A 22,601-nucleotide genomic window follows, 5' to 3' on the forward strand; every position below is an offset into this window, starting at 1 on the left:
ATATTGCAAAAGCGATGCTTTGACCTAATCCTCACAAAGTGCTGTCTTAGAGACGTCATTTATTTTATGTGCCATTGTAGGACTTTGACGTCTTCGAGATGTCAAAAACCGTTTTTGGCTAACACCGGGACACGGAGCTATATACAATAAGGACGATAGAGATAGGTTGTCTGGTATAAATGTGTCTTCAAAATACAAGCAAAATACTTATATTCGCTCTCACCACCAGAGTAGCGTTACAATCATCTCGATTTCTGTGACGTCACGAAAAACCGCTACAGCGTTTGTAAATAACATAAACATGTTTTTACATACTTTATTTTTGACATTCTTCAATCATTTTCGCTTATAATTAAATTAACCCCACATTTTGAAAAATTGTAAAAAAATGTGTAGTGAAAAATTATATTAGTGACTGTTTAGCGAAATGAAGAAAAAAGTCTAAGTTGAATATCGTCAAACGACTTTATTTAAAGTTCTAGAGGTGAGATAACCTATAATTTTAATTGTTGGTAATTTTATTTTTATTTTATAAAAATCTATAGAAAAAATAAAAAATCGTATGATTATCAATCTTGCAAATATTAGTGAATTTTTGAATAAGAAAAAGAATATCATATAAAATATATTTAGAAAAAATTATTGGTTGTTACTCTTCGATTTGAACCTATATAATTTTATTCTCATTCTCTAATATTATTCTCATTTGCAGTATTGCAGTTACAGACTAATATAAGTACACAGATAGAAATTTATTATTTAAATATTCAGCAAAAAATTTATAGAAATTTTATATTTTGATTAGATTTCTAATTTAAAATAATAAACTATTTTTAAATAAAAAAAACATAATTGTTTTTATAAAAACAAGAAATAACTTTCTTATTTAACGGTTAATTTACTTGACTTAAATTAATATTGTTTTATCACTATATATGTCTTTAAATGTTATTAATATTTAAAAATAATTGTTGATATCGTTATCTTCAACATTTCTTATGAAACAAACAAATTAAGTATGTAAATTATTCTTTTCCTATAAATTTAATGTCCTATAGCGCTGCAAAAATGAGTTTCGGCATTATCACAACTTCTTCAAAAGAATTTAGTTTGTGAGTTACATTTTAAAGAGGAAGATATTCTTAAAAAATATAAAAGAATAAATTTGCCAAATGGTGAGATTTTTTACTTTTCCAGAGCTAGATTTGATTTAAGAATCGGTGCAATTCAACTTCCGATAAATAATACAGCAGGCAAATAATACAGCAATCAGGTCGAAACGAAGTTAAGAGATGTAAACTTTCAAACAGTTAAGGAAGTTTATATAAAACGATGCTATTTTCGAGAAATCAATACGATCGGTGGAACCATCTTCCGACCCAGTGGGAATAAATTTTAAATGATAGAAATAAAAAATGAATGCTGTCTCACAATCAGTCAATAATTACTCTTAAAAAACCACTACCGTATACGTAAGGGAATTGAATCTAGTAGTTATCTCTTCATACTTAAGTAGTTAATTTGAAATTTCAATAATTTTACTCAAATTACCTAATTTCTTTTAATTGTAACAATTCTTTAACCGAATTTTTATCAAAACTGAAAATATATATAATTCCTTAACTTTAGCAATAATAAAAATTATATTTATGTTTGCATTAACACGTTCAATGTCACAGTGATTTTATATAACTTGTCGTGACGTTAACACGAATTTGGTATTATTAAGTATTACATATTAAAATGTTATTTTGAACATATAAGTTCAATATAGCTATATGCAATGCATTTATCTTACTTGGGGACTATACTTGGACCTCTAAAGCGCTGAAATGCATTTATTTGTGTTGACCCGATTAATAAAACCCCGAGATAGTGAAATTGAAGATAGGCGTTTTATCGCGTGTAAAATTATTTAAAAAAAACTACTTTATTACAAAAAATGCTAGGACAAACTAAGACAACACGACGATTTTATACAATCTTGCAAAAAAAAAACAAAAAAATCTAAGTAGGATAAACACAAAAACCCATATTAAAGAATTCGATATTGTACTGGTTCACCTTTCTTTTATTTGAAATATTTCAATACGGCACATTGCCACAAACGTGCATAATATTTAAGTACATATATGTTATAATTATTTATATAAATAAAACTCTATATTTATATGTTTTATATGGCATTAATTTCCTCGCAAAACTGCAGTAATGATAATAATATTAAAAAGTTTAAATATATGGAAATTTATTTAAATTATCTTCTTTTTTTCCTCTTTTTTATTAGGGCTTCGTCCTGTTATAGCTTTTATTGCTATTTCCGAGAGTGTTTTATTGTTTTTACCGAGGGTAGGTTACTTTAAATATGTTCCTGATAATCATGGTTTCACCGGTCATCGATGTGACCCCTGTAGCGCTTTAAGCTAACTTACAATTAGTATCGGTTGCCGGTGGTGGCTATGACATTCAACGTTTGAACATTATTATGTTGTTGTACAGCTAGAATTTGAAGTTTTATAAGAAAATTCATTTCTGGAACAGGATATATCAATCTTAAGAATTATTTGGACTTTGTCATCTCTTTAACAATTTTTATGCTATTTCTTTTAGAAGTCTCTTTATTGAGATTTATGGTAATAAAATTGAATTTAACTTTTATCGTAATACTTTTGTGAAATAGTATTTGTAAATACATATTAAATGGTTTCCTAAGAGAATCTGTCCTTTTAACAGAACTTACTAAAACTCAATTTGTAAAAGTAAAATTTCATAAACAGAAGGAACTATATGGAAATAATTTTTCTTTTAATTTATGAACATAAATTTTTGTTTTCTTTCAATTTATGAAAATAATTATCTTATTCGAATTTGAGAAGGTATGAGAAAAATAATTTTCTATTTTTTTAAGATAAGAGATCTAAATTATAAAAACTAAAATATATTTTAAAAATTTTTAATCGATCTTTTCTTTTCTCGATCTAGAATATTAACTAAAATTATGTTTTAAACATTTCGTTATTCAGTCTTGTGTACGTTTAATTTATTTCCACGCTCAATTTTTATCTCATTGTAGGCAAGATATGTTTAACCTAAGAAGTCACTTAAGAAAAGACCAAAAAAATTCTTGCTGCTAAGGCTCAAATTTGGTATACTAAGATTATTGAGACTGATGATTATAAATAAAAATTGAAGATAACACAAAAAGAAAAGAATTAATCTATTGCGGTAAACACATATGTTTAAAAAAGATCAAATTTCATTGAAATCTGGTATAATATTATAATGTTTTGAAGTTACTAGTTACAAATTAAAAATCAAAATATAAAATAGATTCAATATAGTGGACATATATACATATATTTTTGAAATTTTAGTCATTGATGATATACATTTACAAAATTCAAAATACGAAGTAATTATAATTAAAATGGAACTTGATCTTTTTCTAAGGCTTCTTAGAAGCATACTAAATTCGCTGCTAATCATTCCTCATGACAACTTTTGTCTTAATGATACGAAGAATCTTATAGAGGAATTTCCTCTTTTATTTAAAATAATTAATTCATTAGATGTTTGTAGTATTACAAAAACGTTATCAAATTTTCTTCTATTTGTTTAAATTCATTATACGCATTTAATTGTATTGGACAAAGCAGTAAGTTTCAAAGATTGCATAAAAGTGAAGAATCCTAGATCTAGAACGATTGAAACATTTCATCTATTAGGATAGGTGGTTTACCCTTGAAGATATGCGCTTAAAATCTTATCTTTACTTACAATTACAGATGTAAAAATAACAAGCTTCTTTATTTTTAGTTTTATTTTTTATTTTTAATTTTTTTTTGTATTTTTTTTATTCTTTTTATTTTTTATTCTTTTTATTTTTTATTCTTTTTTATTTTTATTCTTTTTTATTTTTTATTCTTTTTTATTTTTTATTCTTTTTTATTTTTTATTCCTTTTTATTTTTTATTCTTTTTTGTCTTTTTTTTTTGTTTTTTTCTTGTTTTTTTCTCTTTATTCTTTTTTTTATTTTTTAAATTACATTAATTTTCTACTTTAAATTTGTCCGTGAGCATAAGGTAAATTTCTTTTTTGATTACATTAAAATATATTTGGGTAGTAATGTACTACCCTTCAGGGTTATCGTTTCTTTTATAATTTTTATGGATATAAGTTTATCGGATGTTTCCTTTTTAGTCTTTTTATAATGTGAGTAGTAAGCGTTTCTGCGGCTAGTTGGCTGGAGTGTAACTGCGGGTTCTTCTTCCTATATTTTGTTGTAAAATTTTCTATTTCTTCCATCATTGTCATTAGTACAAGGTCCTTTCGTATATTTCCCTCCGTATGAACCATATAGGGCGTCGACTATCATTCTTAGTATTTTCGATTGCATTTGTTTTAGCTTTATTATATAATTCATTACTGCTGTTCCCTATAGTGATAACCCAAAGGGTTCATTATTGGTTTTATAATGATTTTATAGACTGTTAATTTATTTTCTAGGCTGACCTTAATATTTACCTAGTTTGTCGAATTACTATGTTATTTAGTCTAATATCCGAAGAGTCTTTCTTATACAGCGTGAAAGCGAAGTGGATATATTTGCTTGTGTTTGCTTTTATCCTTTTATCTTCTAACTATTTTTCTATTTTTCTTACGTTTTCTTGTAAAAAGGTCATCGCTACTGCTGGATCAGAATGATAGCTAATATAAGCAGTATCACCAAAACGTTAGTATTTTTTTCCATCATTAGTTGGAATATCACCTGTATAGAGTGTGTATGGGCAGTGTATCAGTGTGAGGGTCTAAGGACACTTTTCTGTGGTACATCAGCTTTGATTTCTTTAATTTCGAAGTACACATCTTTGATTTTTATAATAAAGGTCTTGTCCCTTAGATATGATGATGAAAGTATGTTGCGCATTTGCATTAGTAAGAGGGCTCTAGATGTATCTACGAGCCCTACATGCCAAACTTTTTAGAATGCTTTTTTAATGTCGGTCTAGTTGTAATAATTTGTGAGCTTTACACGTAAAATAGTAAGTTTAGCATTACGAACTCCTGTGCTGAGACGGATTTGTTACTACCAATCGACTGAAACTAATCGTGCCATTTCAGTGAGGTAATTTTTTGTCCTGGCGGTGCATATATAGCCGAAATTTTAAATTTATTAGTGTTACATTATACTGTAACTGTAGTTGCTTGATTGTGTTTGTGGCAAATTTGACTATATAGATGGTGTTTGATGTTACTTTTCAATATAAATGCTTGTAACTTCGTGTGTCTTCCCTTGTGGGATGTCTTGTTTTGAATATATTGTAATATTAGATTTTCATATAGTTTCTTGTGGTGAAGTGTGTGTGGGTTTTCGAAATGAGTATATCAATATTGTTATTGCATAAGAATGTTTCTGTCTCTATGACCCTTTGTTGCAATCTTTTAGCGTTTCAAAATGCTATTTTCAGGATATCTCCATTTTTATTTCTTAGTTATCACGTTTGTGAGCAATTGTAGCTTAGTTTTTGTTTGTTATTTTACTATTTCGTTTAATTTTATTATTATTTTGTTAGTATCCTGTATTTCTAATTGATTTTTGAAGAGTTTCTTGATTTCTGTAGCGTCATTTGTTACCCCTTCGTTTATTATTTGTATTGTGGAAGTCATCTTGCATAACTATTTGAGTCAGTAAAATTTATTTTTTCCCCACATTGTGTTTAGATTAGAGTACCTACGTATCATCTTTTAAGTAAGTTACCTCTTCTTTGTTGTATATTTTGCAGCGGATGTACTCTGCTTGGAGGAATTAAGATGAGTTTTCTTGAAGCTACTTTCTTATCTCACAACCTTTGTAACTAATTAGTAGTTGTTTCTTTGCAATTGTAGCACTTTATTGACTCTATCTTTCTTAAAATGGGGCAGTTAGTTGACAGGTGATTTTGTGCACATCTTACGCACGTAGGTGTTCTATTGCAATAATTTTTTGTATGTCGTACGGCTGAAATCTTAAGCACTGCTGCATATCTTTTTTATGTCGTGGTGGTTCTACGCTTATTATAGTATTTAGCATTTTGTTTATACTAAAAATATCCTTGTTATTGCTTCCAGGCGAGAATTTTCCCATAAACAACGGCAATACTTGTTTTATATCAAATTTCGTCATACAATTTACTTCTCTTATCTCATGTCCCAGCTTAAAATCCTTTTTGACGGTTGTATTGGCTTTTTTTCGGATGTAAGCCTCTGATGACTGTTTTGTAGCTTTCTTCCGTCTTCAGCTGATATATGTGACGACTGCGTTTTTTGACTTTAGAACTTGTTTTACTTTAGGAAATATTTCAGGAGTATTAGTTTGTATTTTTAACTTGATGCAGTTTTATTTGTTTTTAAATATAGTTTTCTGTCCCTGTTTTGTATAATTAAACAACTCTATAAGGGGTTCTACTGATTGAGCTAGAAAGTAAATTGGTTGTGATTTAATAAAATGAGGTGTAGCTTCTTTACATACGTTCATCTCTATCTCTTCTTCTAATGAGTTAGACGAATTTGATAGTGATATTTCTTCAAGCCAGTGTTGCATCTCAGAATTGTTTGCATACGGAGTTATTTTACGCATGTTATTTGCTTGTAACTTCTTTCCAGTTATTATTTCGATCGTCAATACTTGTTTTAGCTACTATTTTCTTCGTAATTTTGTTATCCACAAAACCGAACTTGTGCTCGGATTTTTGGAATCTGCAGTTTTGTGTATGTTTAACTTATCATAATCTTTTTTTAGGATATATTTATCGCCGTCAGCGATAATTTTAATCGATATTCGGTAGATTTCATGGCATTATTAGAAGATCGAACCATCACAGCACTCGCTAGCCGTAAGTCATCTGTTTACTTTAAACGCTTTAAAAAGTTTAACCAATGTCGGAAAAAAGTCGAAGTCGAAACAGGTCTTCCTGCTTTAACAACCTTGCTGATCAACCAGAAATATTTATGTAATTTCTGAACGTAAATAGCTCGAAAACAGACTAATCGATAATCGACGATTCAAAGGGACATTTGTAATTTTAGCCAAATTTTCTAAATAATCCTTACGTTTGCTCCGGTATATCTTTTCTCTTTTGAAACATCGTTAAAGACTTTACCTTTACTATATTGTTTTTAAGTCAAGTGTTAAATTCTAGCCGCAATTAAACAATTTGTTTTAAAATCAGCTTAAATATTTTAATAGCAGTGTGTTTTAACTTCAGCCTTTCTTCAATTATAACAACTTTTGCAATAAACTTGTAAATTCCGTATTAGTTCAGTGCCTCGATTTAGTATTCCTTTTATACAATTTAATACTACTTTTAACAAAATCTCTCACATTTTCTAAAAATAGCGGATATTACATTATTTAAAATAAATACAATGTTTTTCCTATAAAAAAAAATGTCAGCCTATTATCATGTGATGCTTTATAATAATTACTAAATACAAAGTAAGGTTACTTAAATACTTCATTTTTTACAAATCCAGTAATCCTAAATGTTTTTAAGAATATATACCGTTTTTTCGGACAGAAAGAATATTTTTTGCAGTTAAACGTAGATAATAGTTAATTCTTTATTAAATTGGAAATTTATGTCAATGGACATTAAACCTTGCGAAACTTTATATATAGCTATTTCTACTAGGATTGTGTTAAAATTGATTTTTAGAAAAAAGTTATATTATCGACAATTATCGTAGATAATAGATTGTAAGATAATGTAATACGCATTAAATTATTAACATTATTTAATACATTATATAAATAAAACGTAGGTAATAAAATGTAATACAATACTGTAGTAATAAATTAACGCGTTCACGGTTGGCTCAACTACCAATTGCAAATATAAGAAGTAAAAAATTGATGACAAAGATCTATTGTTTTCTGTTATTTCAATTAAATTATTTTCCTCGTCATCATCATAGTCAGAAAATTCTAGCTCATCGGATGTGTCAAATGTCATTATTTTATCTATATTATCTTCAGTTTCCAAAATTTATTATTTTTTGAAATACGAATACTACCCCTATATGCTTTTTATTTTTTTTTATTGATGTCTTATTTTTAGAATGTAATGACATTTTTCGAATAAATGAGCCGTTTATTTTGATAATAACCTAAGACTATTTTTTTTCCGCGAAATGTTTTTCATGACAGTTGACTTCCAGTTGTAGATGTTATTATGATCAACAACAAAAATATATAAAAATGAACTTAGGCTACTTTCAAAATAAACGGCTCAAATATCTACTAAAAAATAATACTATATACAGAATACAAAATTTAGATCGAAGTATGGTTGGCTTACTTTTCTTTCCTTCAAATTAGTACTTACAACTTAATATGCAACGGAGAAACACTTTTGAAATTTTGTACTATGATTATTCTCTTTCCTATAATTATAAATTTGTTCTGTAACACCTGCCTTACTTTACAGTCAGTTTACACTTTTGTAATAATGGACACTTTCAGACAATGTAATAAAAAGATTCATTTCGCTTTCAGTTTGTCCTTCATTTTTTGTATTGAGTGAATAAATTCAAAAGAATAAATGTCTTCATAATTTTTCTGATTGGTCAGATTGATCGGTCGTAGTAAATAGGAGAGGCTACAACTACTTCCCTCAAAAAAAAAAAAAAAAAAAAAAAAAAAAAAAAAAAGTAATGAGATGCATATTTTTAAAAAATTCCGTAAAAATAAATAGCCATGTAATGAGATTGTATGTGAGAAATTATACCCAAAAGCTTAAAAATTGTTAATTCGACCAGCAGTAATAGGTTTAGCGCTTATGTGGACCTTCCACGATATCTCAACGAGTAAACAATATAAGCTACAAACAACACTATGTAGATTATTTCTTTTTTACTTTTATCAGTTATGTAACGAAATATCTGAGATTTAAAAAAAAAATCTGTGATCAATAACGAAGCATTATAGTGCTCAATAGTTAATAAATGTAAATACTTTTGACGAATAAGAAAAATTAAATTTTTCTTTGAAAATGATTCGAAAAATAGTTTTGAAGTTATACTTCTTTTGGCGCGATTGGGAAAATGTGATGAGAGTGAAATTTTTACGAGCGACATGGTAAAAATCGACACCACGAAGTTTGTCGGTAATAACGATGCACAGCATCGTACTTAGTGCTGCTTGACTTAAATGATCGAGCGGGAAGTAGTTCTATCACCGAGTCATGGCCGTTGACGCATTAAGTAATTCGATATATCTCCCTTATATTAAGTGTGGACTGATTTTAATATTTTTTTTTATTCTTTTATATATATAATAGATCGATCGATTGAAAATATGTTTTTTTTTTTTTTTGTTAAATAAATAATTAATAATAATTGGTAGCTTATCTTCTCATACTTTCAATCCTACCCCTTTTTATCTGGTCACGTATATATAAAATATATTTATAAAATTTAATAAATAAATAAATTAACAAAAATAATAATAAAAGAAAAAATAATCGGCTTACATTAGCGAATATTATCGATCATCAAGCAAGGAGGGGGAAACAGGTTTCTTTATCAACTGTATTCTATGTAAAAAGAAAATTAACGACGACGACGACGACACCAACAATAACTTTTTTGAAGTTATATTTTTAAAGTTATTTTTGAGGTTATTGAGGTTATATTCGTTTTGGTACGCCGAAGAAGTATAACTTCTTACGTGCGTACATAAATACATACACCAGTTTTTTTTAAATTGTTGAGATTGTTAGATTTATTGTATTATAACATGTATAGGAAAAGAAAAAGTAGAAACTAAATATAACTCCTATGTTGTAAAATATTGTAGATCCCTGAAAATCCGATCACTTTCTATTTTTATATTATAATTCAAAAACTATAAAAAAAAATAGAAAGTAGCTTACTTTAATCTTAAATTTTATTCGGTAAACAATTTAACACTAGATTGCCCAAGGAAGTCATTTTGACTACTTTTTAATTCCAATTATAAAAATAGTTATGTATATAATGACACAATTTCTTAGAATATTGTGACTTTTTGTAAAACATATAAATGCGTTTATTAACAATTGTGTAGTTACCTCCCCTCTCCTTCATTTCCTGTATATATATATGTTATACCTATATTGCCCAAAAGCAATCATTTTTGCTGCATGGGAAATTTTATAGAATCAAATGACTCTTATTATTGAATTGAGTAAATTTCTTATATGACCAGTTAGGCTTCGTATCTAAATAACAGTACATGATAAATTGTCGATTTAGGCGTACATATTTGATAAGTTGCAGTTGTTCAATAAGACTTATTGACTTATTAAGACGGAATGGAGATAGCGGCGGCTTGGTATATGGGGAACCCATTTGCATAAAATGTACAAATAATAATGAATCAATTATTTTTTTTCCTAGTGATGTAAATTTTTTTGTTGGTATATTTATTAATAACTTATTATATAATTGTAAATAATATAAAAATAATAAAAATTCATTTTAAACAAATTTCTTTACGCATTACTAATTCTTTCACGATGCAGTCATTTTGACTGCTTTTGGGCAATATAGGTATATACTAAGTTGCAGTCTTTCCAGTATTATACGAGAAAAAAAAGCAATAAAAAACCTAATTTTCCTAAAATATTTATTCATGTAATGTCCAATCGGTTGTATAAATGACTAATAAAGAGATAGTAATACAAGCATGGTTGATGATCAATAATCAAAGATAATATGCTGCATGATGAAGAATGCTCATTTAACGTTTATAAAATGAAGTTAATTTTTATATATATTTTTATTTCTTATATCTTATATTATGCTATCTTATATTATTTTACAAAACGTAACTGCATAGATCTATAAAGTTCTTCTTAACAAAGACCTGAAAATATGGACAAACAATTTTTTCCAAGTTCAATCCAGTAACACCAATAATAAAAACAAGTGTGAGATATCTCATACTAACATTATAAATAAAAAAAAAAATTCATTTACCATAATGTCGATTGATTGAACATCTGAAACTTATATCTATCTTAATAGTACTACATTCAGTGAAACATCCGCAAATTTAAAAATATTTTATTGTGGTTATTCAATTAAAATGAACAAACAATATAATTTATAAGTAACCGATCATTACTTCTAATAAGGTAACTATAACCACTTGGTAATTTACATGTTATACGAATTTCAACGTCTTCACAGAATACAATTCTGAAGCATTGATGATATGTATATTAATGCAAAACTGATTCCTTCTCTTTCTGTATGTTTTGATATTCCCTTGACAGGTTCAGCCACGTTAGCTTGACTTGAAACTAGTTCGCGTTTCCGTATCAACGTCATATGTGCTATGTATATATCTACATTAACGCATGCGCGTTTGATATACCAAAATAAAATCAAAACGTCTACCTTCAAATTATTCATACGTCAAGAATAAAATTTGAAATAAAATTTTACAACGATTTAAAAAAAATTTTAAGCTACAATTTATTTATTAACAATTCTTTCAATCTCGTGTAGTTGAAGCATTAATTATACGAATAGTACCTTGATAGTTAGAGGATATTCTGTAAAATCATAACCTTTTCGAGGATATTGATATATATATTTAATCATGTTCTATATTAAAATTATTCTACGTGAAAAAAAAAGTCTACATCACATACAAAGTGGAAATCGAAAAAAAAATTACAAAGGCGACACAATCAAACCTACTTGCATATTGCAATACAATAAACATATGAAAGGGGTAGATCGTGCAGATCAGTACTTGGCGAACAGCAGTATCTTACGAAAAACTGTAAAGTGGTACAAAAAGTTAGCATTTTTTCTGATAAACTGCACCTTGTTCAATGCTTATAAACTGTACTGTACCTATTTGCTAGAAAATAAAACAAGATACACAAAATTTCTACTGGAAGTAGCTAGAGAATTAATTAAAATTTAACAGTTAATGTGGATTTCAAAGAATGTAGCATTCCACCTAACACTTCTCGAATTTCTAAAACAGCCCCTTATATAAACACACCTTTCAGGTTTTCCGGACAAGTAAGAGACCACGTCTTAGAAACAAAGTCACTACCAGAAAAGCAAATCCGAGTAGAGCATGCAGAGTATGCTCTTCAAAGTGAAAACGAAGCAAACTAGATATATTTGTAAAAGCTGTTGTGTACCATTACACGTAGATGATTTTTATACTGCTTATCATACGAAAACGAAATATTAAAAGTTGAATAATAAATAAAATTTATTAAAGTTTACTTTTACTGTTTTATTTCCACATCCAATAACGAAATAATAGCCAGTGACATGAGATAAATTTTTAGTAAAATTGCCGGTCAACGATGTGTTAAGATTGAGAAATTCGAACCTAATAATCAGTACTGGTTAAACTGGATACTAACTGAAGATTTATCAACTAAAACTAAAGTACACGATTCGACAGAAAAATTATAAGTGTAAATATTTACTTACTAATTTAGTGTATGATTCAACCAAAAGAATATATATATCTGTCCATTTCTATTTTGGAATCATTCCTTCTGAACTATTCCAATTCTTACTTTCTAGTGCATGTACTCTTTCGCGTAGCAAATGCATTTTCAAATGCCACAGGATTTTTTTCACTGACATGAGTAAGGCTGATTGATTTGAGGATTTTTTGGATTATTTGTATTGTCGGACGTTAGATCTGAACGCCGTAAAGCTTTTAAGCATTTTAACGGAGTTTGTTGATAGAAGAAGTGAAAGTCTTTCAGATATGTAAGAAATCAATTCTTAAATAATAAATATTAAAAATATGTTACACTTGTGTGATGGCTTGAATGTATTGTGTAAAAAATTTCGTAGATAGCATGAGTGTGAGAGAGTGTATAGGTATAGTGAGTGGAAATATGTAAAACATACATATACACATACAGATAGACCGATCAATATACAGGATGTAGTAGCATAAACGCGGAATACTATGAGATAACTTCAACACATCAAAATCAGAACAAAAAGTTTATATGAGCATATATCCTATTTGACCATGTTTAGGAATTATATCGAATCGGAGTTTGGATTAACTGAATGCACTTACATTCACAAGAGGTGTTCAAAATAACTTCCTTGTACCTATGCACAAGCTTGCAGTCGTTTTACGGGCGATTGCCTTACTCTCTCTCCATATTTTCGAACAATTGCTCGGATATACTGGAAGTTTTTGATAATTCCTTTCACGAAGTATTTCCGCATTGTTTATAGGTTTTTTTTTTATAGAGAATGTTTTTTAAATAGCCTCACGAGTGAGAATCAAACAGATTCAAATCGGAGGAACGAACAGGTCGGGTAGCAAGACATCATGATTTATTATTTTTGTTTGGAAATCGTTCGTTCAAATCGTATAGGTAGTCGGTAAAATGCAGCGGTGCTTCATCATGCGTTAACTATATAGGTTGTTCGACATCCAGTTTAACGTCCTATTTCCGCTTTTTGTAATAATCATTGCGATAGAAACACCACGTAATTCGATGTAACTCCGAAACAAGGTCAAATAAGACATATTTACAGGAATTTGTATTTCTGTTTTAAAGCTATTCGTATAATATTTTCCACTTATTCTGTTACTTATTCTGTATTGATGGAGAAATACATAGTCAAATATGGACAGAGTGAGTGTGGGAGAAAAAGAAATAACTTTGCGGTCTCACATATGATTCAATATTATAAAATTAAAATCTTTAGATAAAAACTGAATTGTATTATACTATTGGTTTTCTTTACAAATAAATAAATATATAATTGCAATCCTTTCGATATCACTCTTTAACAGTTTGTATTATCGGCAATTAGTGGAAATATCCATCAGCTTTCCATATAAGAATAATTTCCGTTAAATCCTTCGTATTTTTTGTCAATTAGATATTGTTTCATTATATAATAGAAACCTTGTTAAATGTTAAATTATTCCAATTCATAGACAATAATATTTTTGTGCAACAATTAAACCCAATGTACTTGATAAATATTTCTTATATGAAAAACTAAATATATTTAAAGAAGAATTGCAGGTAACAAAAGATAATAAAAATAAGTCAATCAGTCAGAAAAAATTATACTCTGCATTTGTTAGTTAGTAAATCAAGCAATTGATAAGTCAACGTTCTAGATAGTATAAAACGGGTAAACAATTAAATCTTTTCTAAAAGTAATAAAAGTATATTTCAGCTTAAAAAAAACGTTTTGTATTCTATTACAATTATTTCCGAACATAATCATTCGCCTATCATTAAGATAAAATTTACTCTCTAATCAACACGCGGTTAGAAGAAAAGGTTTAAAATCTATCTTATCTTCATCGATCAGTGACACGTATTCCATATTCAGTATCAAGTTAATACTTGCAAAATAAGGTTGGTTAACGTAAAGGTCATTTCCTGGTAAAGCCTTCACGACCTTAACAATCTTATATTACGCCACAAGACGTAACATATTCAAAACTTTAGTTATGTTAAGTCTTGCATAGAATAACTTCATTTCTTTGGCTCCTAATAATATATTTTCTTGCGAGAATTTTAAAATATTCCACTTAGCGACTTGTTTAAGATCCAACCGATGCCTTACGGTATTTATTAAGCAACAAATATTTTATCACACCGTTGTTGAGGGACTAACTTTTAAAAATTCCTGGTCACTCTTACAATCTTCTACTATTTCCTGTTTGCGTTTATTTTCTTTTTATATTTCATAATTTTTTGAAGATCCTTTGCTTCGATACTTTGCTGCTACCAAGTATTTTCTAGTTTTTAAAACATTATCTAATTAAATGTATTATATAATAAATAAATTTATTAAACCAATAGAGAACAAACTATTCAAGGACGGATAAACCTACACTTGAAAGGCCATAAACCGAAGAAATGCATATTCTTATCTCAAAAATTTACTACTGTGAAAATATCGACAGGAATGGATCAGCTGACAAAGAATATTTTTTTTATATTATATTTGGAGCATGTCCTAACATAAATATGATAGATTAACGAGAGACAATGTATTTCAAAAATATTTGAAAATAATGCACATATTTCAAATATCATAGATAAAAAACTAGGCTCAATAAACAATTAAGAAATCAATTTGTCTCTTTTCTTACAACTCCATTGCAGGAAGCCGAATATCTTTACGCAGTTATTTATCTTTGCGAACTTATTAGAAGCAATTGATTACTGTTAAATTATTAGCTTCATGTTAAAAGCAATAGATTTTAATCGAACGATTGTAATGTAACATCCCTATTATTTGAATCATGCTTCGATGATAAAGTTAAATTAGTGTCCGAAGTCAAATTAACTACGTGACTTATTCGAATTGTGAAACGAGTATCTATCGATTCTTTAACAGAGAAAATATTTTTTTTCTGATCTTTTATTATTTTTGTTTTTTATTGTAAAGTATATTATACGACACAAGAAAAATAATAAGGCTATAAAAATCTTGGGACCAAACAAGCACAAGGTAGCCGAATTCATTATTAGATATCGATAAAAATCATTAAAAAAAATCTATTGCAGCGAAAGAATTCTCTAAATTATGAAAAGAAGAGATCAAGAGAAAAGTTGATTTCTCAATATAATAAAAAAGTAATTACGTTGGCGAAACGAGGAAACTTCACATGCTTTTTAATAAAATGCACATTTTTATTATATTCCCTACAAAATTAATATAACTTCCTCTAGAAAAATTAAAAAAAATAAAATCAATTGAACATTCTTTATAATATGATATATATATCATATTTCATATATTTCATTATGTTTTTTATTGTAAGTTGTAATATCATAATTCACAGTTAAAAATACACTGGTAAATAAAGAATTTTTATTGCATATTCTTTCAGAAGAGTATTAAATTAGTCATTTAGCCGATAATAATATTGTTTCATTACACGAAAAGCCAAAGGAGCAATTTCATGTTTTGTAAATATTGTCTAGAAAATAATGATTCATTTAAGAAAAAAAAAGGAATCATCTCATTGTTGTTTAATGACGAGTCTTCATCTATCATATCATCTGCTTTAAAATGGTAGTTCTTAAATTTTTTATTGTATTTATATTATATTATTACAATCAAACTGTGAATGAAAATAACTTGGTCTTGTAATAAAAAGACCAATCACCAATAGGTGATACTCAAATGTATCTTTCAGTAAATCAATTATTTACAGATTAAATTTAATTATTTAAAATATGAAGTATTTTTTTTCATGGACTTGTTCTGTAAATTAATGAAAAATATATGATTGTCTATTTGATTTTTTTCTATCTAATATATATTTGGAGTTGAAAGAGTGATTATATTCTTAAGTCTTCAAAGGTTAAATGAATATTCAATTAAAAAGACTAGTTCTAAAAAAAAAATAAGTCTTGAAACGTTTACAAATATTTTTGTTTTTCAAAATAGATTTTGGCTTACAGTATTCAATGGTTTTAAATGTTTTCTTATTAAAATTCTGTAGTTATTATTGGGGCTTCTTATTTAATTACTTAAATTAGTACTGAATGAATATTATCTATATCACATTAAATACTAGTTTGCTATAAGTAGATGAACAAAGGGGACAGTAAACTAAATAAACGAATACTTTTATTTAATAAAATTTATTAAAAATTTGTATTTACATATTTACAGATGTTGTAGAAAATAACACTAAATATTATTATTTACTTATACAACCACAATTACTACAAACTATAAATTAAAAAACTATTAAGCATTAAATTCTTTAAAATATGAAATATCAGCATAAAAAAATGAGGAAAAAGAGAGAAGGGGTAAAGAGAGGTAGGTAGAGAAGATATGCATGTAAATCGATATTCACTCCAATGACTTATAAAAAACGTTGTGGCCCTGAAAAGGGCCAATTTATAGGATTCTGGTGGAAAAAATTATTTTTTGGCAACAGCCTTGGCAGTTGTCTTCTTCGGTTTAGGAGTTCTAGTTTTGGCAGCTGGTGCCTTAGCAGTTTTCTTAGCTTTTGAGACAGCTTTAGGTGTAGCTGGTTTCTTCGCAACTTTCTTTTCGGTGGTAACAGCAGCGGCGGCTGCGGCAGCGGCAGGCAGCAGCAGCAGTAGCAGTAGCAGATCTTGATGTTGCAATTTTCGATTTTTTCGGATCGGCTGCTTTCTTCACAGTTTCAGCTTTTTTAGCCGGTGCTTTGGTCTTCTTAGCAACAGCAGTAGCAGCCGATTTGCGTGCTGCAGCAGTCTTCTTTTCTACAGATTTGTCAGCTACTTTCTTTTCCTTAATACTCGTGGAGATTTAGCTTTGGCAGGGCTCGCCTTAATGGTCGACAACTTGAACGATCCAGACGCACCTTTCCTTTGGTCTGAACAACGGCTCCAGTCGAGACTGCATTTTTTAGATATTTTTTGATAAATGGTGTTACCTTTTCGCCATCAACCTTGTACGTAGCTACAACGAATTTCTTGATAGCTTGCAACGACGAACCCTTACGATCCTTTAATTCCTTAATGGCGGCAGTCACCATTTCAGATGTCGGTGGATGAGTAGATTTTGGCCTTTGAGTCTTGGCTTTAGGCTTAGCAACTTTTTTCGGTGTTGCCGTAGTCGTTTCAGTTGAATTCTCAACTGCTGCTCCAGAAGTATTGACTAGTCCTCCATTGTAAGATATCGTAGGATGTTCTTTCCCTTCTGTTATAATAGTTTATAACTCGTTAAGTCCTCTTCAGCAATTTTCGGCAAAGGACGATGTATATATCGATGTGATTCCTTTAAGTTAGGTGTATCAAACTCTGCCGCGCAAGGAATGACCCTCATTTTGTATCGTAGCGCGGACCATGAAGAGAGACTCTCTCGATATGGCGCACGAACGTCTCGATTAGAAAGATACGCAGACAATTCCGACATCGTAATATCAACCTTATTTTAAATAATACTAAACGTTCCCAACACTTGTTTTATATATCAATCGAAAGTTTAGTTTATGGGCTTTCATAATATCTACTTTTTATCCATTTATCTATCAGATTTTGTTCATTATTTATAATATATTCCGAAGCATACACTTTTCAGATGATAGTTTAGTCGATAATATTGTTAAAATTTACTTTATTCTTTATTAAAATTATATATTTTTTCATCTTAATAACATCATCATGGATTAATCTTTCCATATCGATCAATAATTATTCTCATATGTGCTTATTGTTGTTGAAAATATCAAACAAATGCGACGTGTCAATACCATACGATTTACTTTTCGTCGTACACGTAGTCGTCAACACCGGTTAACACATTTTTGCACTAACGTAGATATCAATGTGATTAATATTTTTTATTTCATATTATTGTGTAAGATATGTTTGTGAAAAAACTTGACGATTAATTGGTCGATTAAGTCGAACAAACGTAGATTTTCCAGGCGTACTTCCTACGAAATAAGAAGAAAAGAAACGACTGAGTAGAGAATGGATTTTCATTTGTAAAAGAAAAAAAAAAATTGAAAATATATCGGATCGACTAATTAATTTAAATTTTTTATATTTTATTAAATTACAATGAATCCTTTTGTAATACGATCTCTATGTAAATTAATAGAATAAAATGTTCTTTCATAATACGGTATTCTTATAGCACGATTTTCCAAATATAACGAGTTAACAAATTTAGATTATTCTTGTCTAACACGAAGGCTTATTCATTCTATTGCGTTATTTTTTTATTTTATTTTTAATTTGTTCTTATTTAACACGATTTTGTTTAAATGTAGAACGAATTAATTGTGTTATAGGAGAATTAGAGTACATTGTTATTATTGTTAGGAATACACGTGTTCATGCCATATATGTAGGAATTGAAGATTCATAAAGACAATTATTCTGGTATACTTCAATAAATAACCAAATATATATTTTAATTATATAATTTATGTATAACAATTAAACAAAATACGTTTTTTTCTGCTTTGTAGCAATAACTCGTTTACCTAACCCCAAATCATTTTTTTTGTCTAATATATATATATATATATATGTTATGTATATATTAAAAAAAAAAAAAAAAAAAAATTTCTTTCCTATCGAGGAATCGATCTAACGCATCAGAGACACGAGGATCATTTTTGCGAAATTTCTATTCGTTTTTTCGAAAACACTTGAATATATTTTATGTAAATACAATAATATTCTCATGGACTATTACAAATGTGAAAAGTTTCAAAAAAAATCGGAAAGAAGTTACTTTTACGGTCCTCCCATAAGGGTATAACAAAAAAATAGAGAGAACCCCCCCCCTTTAAACTAAATGATTACAGAAGTACCTTACTTTATTAAGCCTTTGCCATGTTTATTTGAGAAACTAACCCTCCGCTATATATTAAGTTCACAAAACTATCGAAGCGAAGGAATTCCAAAAATTATCGAAAAACAGGCTATAATTTAACAGAATCTAGGAATAAATCAGGGTAGTAAATAAAGCTGTGAGAAGAACAGAATTCGCAACAGAAACCAATCGCCACGCTGATCTATGTTGTAACAAAATAACAGAATACATCGTTAATAGTAAACGAACTCCTGTCTTTTACTCTGTCCTTACAACATGGAAGCTTGAAAGAGTAAAATTTTATTATCAAGCAGTTTGAGAAGGCGCGTGCATGTGTCCGTGCACAGTAAAGAAATTGAAGATCCTTACATGACTATACGAATATATATACAGCATTCCTAAGAGACAAGCAATTCACAAAAGCTACAACATTTTAGTTATAAAAGCGCATTCCATCAAATCTCAAACCTTATATCAGTCTGATATTTTTCGTAATGCAATAAGGCTCCTAACAATCGGAGTTATGAGTGTTGATTACTGTATCCAATAATAATTACGAGTCATCTTCAGTAAATTCTAACGTCATGTAGTTAAAAAGGATCGGTAAGAATCAAAGTCAGCTAGTCAGTAAAATGTAATCAACCTATAAGAACAAATACCCTATAAATCCAGTTTTTGATTAGTTATTAAATCCATATCCTGTATTTAGTGAAACCGATAGTAATTATTAAGTCTGTATTTGAGCGATGAAATAATTACAATAAATCGATTTCTTTAAGGAAATTAACTTATATCAGAAACTCTGTAAATTAATTTGAATTTTATTTGGCATCTTTATTCAATGGGGGGGGGGAGAAAGAGAAGAAAAGGAGAAAATATTCTCTCTCCCTTAGTTACACTAAATTTGTAGTATTTAAGTATACAATGCCACAAATTGGCCCTTACTACAGAAAGTAATTCATGCATAAGAGAAAAAAAAAAAAATTACCAGCACTTGATATAAAATTATAATTTTATGACAGTGATAATTATTTAATAATTTTTATAACGGATTATTTATTCCCACTAGTCCAAGTCGCTACCTTTTTTTTCTACTTAAACAATTCTTAAGCTTATAGGAGTAGAATAATTGACACAATTTCAGTGAAAATGAATAGAACCTTTCTCTAAATAACTATTATAAATCCTGACACAGGAGGAAAATATCAAGATTCAATATCAAAAAGTTATTGGTACACGAAAGTATGGTGAAAAAAATATCTCGTAATTCGCGCGACTTTAATTTTTTGGTTGAATTTAAAACAGAAATTTTTGGAATAAAAAATTGAATGATATAAATATTTACGATCAATTTTTAACAAATGTTATAAGGCATGTACGACATTTAAAAGAAATAGAATTGTGTTTCTTCTAAACAAATTAGCTTTAACATTGTATCCTAACACTTTACCATTTAGTGTTACGAAAGGATTAAAAAAAAATACAATGAAGTATAATTTAAATAAAAAAATACTAATGACTTTAAAATCATGTAAAAAATTTATTAAGAGAAAATGTCTCCTATCAAAGACAGCCTTTAAAAGTGTAACATTGTCCTAAGCATTTTTTTCGTAAAATAAAAAATAATTAGGTTATATTACCAGCTTATAATTGTATAGACTAACCCTCATTTACTTATAGATTACGTTAATGTTATAGTTAGATTATATGTAAATGTGAAATGTACAACAGATTTTCATTTCCGTTAAAATATAATAATATAAAATAAATGCAAATATATATAAAAAAAAAGGTATCAACGTTACTTAGGTTTATTTGCGAGGAAGAAAAAACGAATGGAAAAGAAAAGGATAAGTCACATACCAAAGACGACCGTACATGCTATGCCTTTATAGTAATACAAGTACCTACGTTTAACCTTGCGACTTCGTTGCGGTAACTTCCATGTAAATAATTAAGTTAGTGTCAATTTTGCAATTTTGTTTATTATTACTCTACTGGGAATTTTTCTGATATCTTTTTTATTTATATGTTTATTAGTTGACAATCACTTAGTTGCCTACCAATATTAATAGTGTCTAAATAATACGTACAGTAAATATTGTATTGCCGTGCTTATAAGACAGAAAAAGATCTATTCTATAATTAACGGTCTATTTTTATTATTATTGTTCGGATTATGAGACACGTGTTTTATTAATTAATTTAAAAAACAATAAAATGTAATAATTACTTTGAAAGGTATGTAATCGTTTGAAAACAACTTTTTATATTCTTTTTTGCATTTCAAACGTTAATATTGCAGTTGTTTTTTAATGTAGGTATACGTACGGTTATATTAATCTTACCCAAAATATGGTCATAGTCATTGTCGCCTCTGGTCATTTAGGGAACATCGAAGAGTGTCAATAGCCGCCCCACCCCCCTCTTTTAACCATGCTAAACACGCCCTGCTATGCCCGCTAACATTAACGCGCATTAGCTATTCTCTTCCGTTGGAAAGTACACGCCCACCATTAGGACAGATATTATACGACAAGAAAATATACAGAGTGATTCACTAATTCTTGGCCACCAAGATAGCTCCGAAAATGTGACAGTAGCAGGAAAGTTTATACAACAAAAATTGCAAGAAAAATTCAGGAGTATAATATGACTTCAGTTTTTTTTGCTAGGTTTAGTCGCTTCTAAGATTTAAGAGGCAATTTTGTTTTTTAAATGGAATGCTATGTTTCGGCACTTATTTCTGATAGCGGCTATCATGGTGAATCCAACAATGCAACATTAAGGTATTTGAAGATCAACAAAGGTCAAGTTTAGCGAACCAGCCAGCCCAGCCACGATACAACTCCTCCGCGACGTGCTTGCATCAGATCACGTCATCCTTTAGGTGTCCGACGAAGGACGAAACAGTCAGACGGAATAGTCAGGTTTAATGAGTACGTCATATTTAATAATATTTACTGTATTTAATGTTACACATCGTTGGATTCACCACGACAGCCGTATAATCAAAAATAAGTACCAAACATAGCATTCCATTTAAAAAAAACAAACTTGTCTCTTAAATCTTAGAAGCGACTAAACCTAACAAAAAAAAATGATGTCATATTATACTCCTGAATTTTCTTGCAATTTGTGTTGTATAAACTTTCCTGCTACTGTCACATTCTCGGAGCTATCTTGGTGGCAAGAGTTAGTGAATCACCTTGATATAAGCGAGGTATAAGTGTATCCCTTATACTTCACATACGAGAGAGAGG

The 22,601-nt window shown here is 28.8% G+C and overlaps 1 pseudogene; it reads right to left on the bottom strand.

Annotated features, from left to right (window-relative positions):
- Positions 1–16,803: 16,803 nt before the first annotated feature.
- On the bottom strand, positions 16,804–21,723 carry LOC122526651 (annotated as a pseudogene).
- Positions 21,724–22,601: the final 878 nt, after the last annotated feature.

This window comes from Polistes fuscatus, unplaced genomic scaffold, assembly GCF_010416935.1.
Source record: "Polistes fuscatus isolate 324 unplaced genomic scaffold, CU_Pfus_HIC Scaffold114, whole genome shotgun sequence".
Lineage (NCBI taxonomy): Eukaryota > Metazoa > Arthropoda > Insecta > Hymenoptera > Vespidae > Polistes > Polistes fuscatus.